We start from the raw sequence: 5,137 nt of genomic DNA, 5'->3' as shown, positions 1-5,137 counted from the left end.
TTTTCCATTTCATTCTTCAGATTTGGGAAATTTTCTGATATTATTTCATTGAATAGATTTTTCATTCCTTTGGTTTGTTTCTCTAAGCCTTCCTCAATCCCAATAAATCTTATATTTGGCCTTTTCATGATATCCCATAATTCTTGTAGATTCTGTTCATGATTTCTTACCATCTTCTCTGTTTGTTCAACTTTGTTTTCAAGGTTAAATATTTTGTCTTCAATCTCTGAGGTTGTGTCTTCCAGGTGTTCTATCCTACTGGATATGCCTTCTATGGAGTTCTTAATTTGGTTTATTGTTTCCTTCATTTCAAGGGTTTCTGTTTGTTGTTTTTCAATATCTCTAACTCTTTATTGAAATGATCTTTTGCTTCCTGTATTTGCTCTATTAACTGTCGATTGGTACAATCATTCAATGCCTGCATTTGCTCTTTCATCTCATCATTCAGTGTGTGCATTTGCTCTTTCATCTCATCGTTTGCTTCCCTGATCATTTTAATTATGTATATTCTCAACTCCTTTTCTGTCATTTCTTCTGCCATGCTGTCATTGGGTTTTATTGATGTAACATGTAGATTTGTTTGGGGCATTTTCTTCCCTTGTTTTCTCATATTGTTTAGGTATCAGTGGACCGCTGAGATATTGCAGATTTCCTCTATTGACTTATAATGTCCCTGAAGATTTCTAGTATATCCCCTCTTAGCCTTGAGTAGCCTGAAGTCTTGGAGGAAGTTGATAATGCAGTGCTCCACAAGGAAGCTGCCTCTCTAGGAGTGGTGGCCTTCAGGTGGGGTATATTCCCTGCTAGTGGGCAGAGGTGCCTCCACTTGTTGAAGAATGGTCATCCAAAGGGAAACTGGGCTGCGGGGTGAGGGAAGGCCTGTTTGGGCCTGTGTCCCTGGTTTTACCGTCCTTGTGGGAAAACCTCACCCGGCAGGGAAGACTCACCTGGTGGGGAGGTCTCGCTGGTCGGTTCCCCTCCTAGAGGTTCCCCTCAATCTACAGCTACCACCTGGGCTGGGCTGCCTTCCTCTGCAAATTTCTCAGGGACCCAGCCCTACCTCCTGGGCCTGGGAGCCTCACCCTTCGCAGAGGAATCTCCTTAGGCTGCCTCTCCTCAGAGAATCTGCCCGCAGTCCTGGAACCTTCGCTCCGCCCCTAAGCGTGTGTCTGTGGGGCTCTTCCACCAAGAAGCCTCCTATGTCCTGGGACCCTGCTCTGCACCTAGTTGCCTGGCTATTGGGCCCCTCCTCTGAGCAGACACCTGGAGCCCCGTACAATCACTCTGAGTCCCAGAGACCCGCCGCACGCCTCTTCCTCCAGACAGCCGCCCGGTGTCCTGATGCGGTCACTAGGAGTCCAAGCAACTCACTGCATGCCTCCTCCTCCCGCCAACCACCCAAGCCCTGGGCAGTCACTCCGAGTCCAAGTGAATCGCCCCATTCCTCCTCCAATTAATCACCCCTTACAGCATACATAATTGGCAAGTATTTTCTTTCACTGTTTGGCTAAATATCCCTCTGATGACCACTTCCTTTTCTATGTGGAGGACTTTTATTTTGCTGCACTATCATTTGTCTATTGTTTCCTGTGCTGAAATTTTCTTCTCAAAGAAAGTCATTTCCCATTTCAATGTCCTGAAGCACGTCCTGTATTTTCTCCTAGTCACTTCATAGTTTCAAGATTTTAGTTAATTATGAGTTGTATTTTTTTTATTGTAAACAATGGGATACATGTTGTTTCTCTATTTGTACATGGTGTAAAGGCATACCATTTGTATAATCATAAATTTACATAGGGTAATGTTTTTTGATTCATTCCGTTATTTTTTCCCTTTCCCCCACCCCTCCCTCTATACAGTCCTTCCTTCCTCCATTCTTGCCCCCCTTCCTAACCCTAAATCTAACACTAACACTAACCCCTCCCACCTCCATTATGTGTCATCATTTGCTTATTAACGATATAATTTGTCCTTTGGTTTTTTGAGATTGGCTTATCTCACTTAGCATGATATTCTCCAATTTCATCCATTTGTTTGCAAATGCCATAATTTTATCATTCTTTTTTTTTACTTTATTAAAATACTGAGTTTGTTTCACATGTATATTTTTGTCTCCCCACCATTTCCATGTCTGACCACCACTACTACTGTGTCCTATCATAACATTCCATACATACTTAAAAACCAAGCAAAGGGTGAAGTTCCATCTTTAAAACTAAACAGGCATTTTGGAGAACACATTCTTGGCAATGGAACCTGGACAACATTTATCAAACATGGTAGGGAAAGTTCTCACTTTGCATTATAAAAAGGACAGCCAGATATCAACTGTTACAGAAATGAAAGAAGACGGAAATTTTTAACAAACTGTTTAAACTATTTTCTTAAAGAGACTTCCTCCACTGCCAGAGATCTTGAATAGCCTCCTGGTCAGTCATCCGGAAGCAATTCTTCACATAATTGACGAACCTGGCTTCCACTTTGGGAAGAGACCACCTTTCTCTATACTTGCTTGCATTTTTGCTTTAATGTCTTCTACAGAACTAGGTCCTTTTGGTGTTTTAGGAGTTTTTTCCTGTTTTTTGAAGGATTCTTGACCTTTTGATCTTGGTGTTGATGGTTTTGAGTCTTTTCCATTCTGGTTTGATTTTTGTGCATTTTTGGCTGGAGTATCTCGTACAGATTTCTTCACTGGAGCTTTTTCTTCAGTTTCCTCATCATCAAAATCATCATCATCATCATCTTCATCATCATCATCATCATCTTCATCATCGTCATCATCTTCATCAGCAGCAAGTTTTACTTTTTTCTGGGGAATCTTGCTACCACCTCCAGGGGCAGATCGCTTTCCAGACACACTTAAGAGTTTTACATCCTCCTCCTCTTCATCTTCTGATTCTGCATCTTCCTCCACAGCTACTAAGTGCTGCCCACTAATATGCACAGGCCCTGAACCACACTTCAACCTTAAGACCACAGGTGGTGTGATTTCAAAGCCCCCAAGGGAAACCGTTGGCTGTACAGACATTTTCAATGTTGCCAATGTTACTTTAATAGGACTGCCTTCATAATTCATTGCCTCTGCTTCAACAATGTGCAATTCATCCTTTGCACCAGCCCCTAAACTGACCGTTCTTAAGGATAACTGGTGTTCATTTTCATCATTTTCCACCTTAAAGTGATAATCTTTGTCAGCCTTTAGTTCACAACCGAAAAGATAGTTCTGGGGCCTCAGGGGGCTCATGTCCATGTCTATCGAATCTTCCATGGGGTGGTAGCACGCACTTAGGTTGGAGAGAAGGCAGACGGAAAATAGGCTGGTGCCCTAGAGAAGAGATGCGCAGGACGGAATCACGCCAGGCAGTTTTATCATTCTTTATGGTGGAGTAATAGTCCATTGTATATATATATACCACAGTATCTTTATCCATTCATCAATTGAAGGACATCTAGATTGGTTCCACAATCTGGCTATTGTGAATTGAGCAGCTATGAACATTGATGTGGCTGTATCTCTGTGGTATGCTGATTTTAAGTCCTTTGGGTATAGGCCAAGGAGTGGGATAGCTGGGTCAAATGGTGGTTCCATTCCAAGTTTTCTAAGGAATCTTCACACTGCTTTCCAGAGTGGCTGCACTAATTTGCAGCCCCACCAGCAATGTATGAGTGCACTTTTCTCCCCACATCCTCGCCAACACCTGTTGTTGCTTGTATTCTTGATAATCACCATTCTAATTGGGGTGAGATGGAATCTTAGGGTGGTTTTGAATTGCATTTCTCTTATTACTAGAGATGTTGAACATTTTTCCGTATGTTTGTTGATTGATTGTAGATCTTCTTCTGTGAAGTGTCTATTCATTTTCTTAGCCCATTTTTCGATTGGGTTGTTTGCATTATTGGTGTAGAGTTTTTTGAATTTTTATACATTCTGGAGATTAGTGCTCTATCTGAAGTGTAATTGGCAAAGATTTTCTCCCACTCTGTAGGCTCTTTCTTCGCATTGCTGATAGTTTCCTTTGCTGAGAGAAAGCTTTTTAGTTTGAATCTATCACAATCATTGATTCTTGCTTTTAATTATTGGGCTATGGGAGTCCTGTTAAGGAAGTCTGGTCCTAAGCTGACATGTTGAAGATCTGGACCTACTTTTTCTTCTATAATCTGCAGGGTCTCTGGTCTGATTCCGAGGTCCTTAATCCATTTTGAGTTTAGTTTCGTGCATGGTGAGAGATATGGGTTTAGTTTCATTCTGTTGCATATGGATTTCCAATTCTCCCAGCACCATTTGTTGAAGAGGCTATCTTTTCTTCATTGCATATTTTTGGCCCCTTTGTCTAGTATGAGAAAATTATATTTATTTGGGTTTGTGTCTGTGTCCTCTATTCTGTACCATTGATCTACCTGTCTATTTTGGTACCAATACCATGCCGTTTTTGTTACTATTGCTTTGTAGTAGAATTGAAGATCTGGTATTGCGATACCCCTGCTTCACTCTTTCTACTGAGGATGACTTTAGCTATTCTGGGTTTTTTATTCTTCCAGATAAATTTCATAATTGCTTGCTCTATTTCTGTAAGGTACATCATTGGGATTTTCATTGAAATTGCAATGAATTTGTATAGCACTTTTGGTAGTATGGCCATTTGACAATATTAATTCTGCCTATCCAGGAACATGGGAGATCTTTCCACCTTCTAAGGTTTTCTTTAATTTCTTTCTTTAGTGTTCTGTAGTTCTCAATGTAGAGGTCTTTCACCTCTTTTGTGAGATTGATTCCCAAGTATATTATTTTTTTTGAGGCTATTGTGAATGGGGTAGTTTTCCTAATTTCTCTTTCTGAGGATTCATCACTTATATATAAAAATGCATTGGATTTATGAGCATTGATCTTATATCCCGCTACTTTACTGAATTCACTTATGAGTTCTAAAAGTTTCCTGGTGGAATTTCTTGGTTCCTCTAAGTATATAATCATATCCTCAGCAAATAGGGATAGTTTGAGTTCTTCTTTTCCTATTTGTATCCACTTAATTTTATTGGTCTGTCTAATTGCTCTGGCTAGAGTTTCAAGGACAATATTGAATAGAAATGTTGAAAGAGGGCATCCCTACCTTGTTCCAGTTTTAGGGGGAATGCTTTC

At 40.6% G+C, this 5,137-nt stretch overlaps 1 pseudogene across 1 annotated transcript; it reads right to left on the bottom strand.

Annotated features, from left to right (window-relative positions):
• Positions 1 to 2,228: 2,228 nt before the first annotated feature.
• Positions 2,229 to 3,283, bottom strand: LOC306658585 (nucleophosmin-like; annotated as a pseudogene). Its single transcript has one exon. The product of its transcript is annotated as a nucleophosmin-like (transcript).
• Positions 3,284 to 5,137: the final 1,854 nt, after the last annotated feature.

The sequence above is a fragment of the Sciurus vulgaris genome (genome assembly GCF_902686455.1).
Source record: "Sciurus vulgaris genome assembly, chromosome: 3".
Lineage (NCBI taxonomy): Eukaryota > Metazoa > Chordata > Mammalia > Rodentia > Sciuridae > Sciurus > Sciurus vulgaris.
The sequence above is the reverse complement of the archived record's forward strand: the minus strand, read 5'-3'. Positions and strand labels throughout refer to the sequence as shown.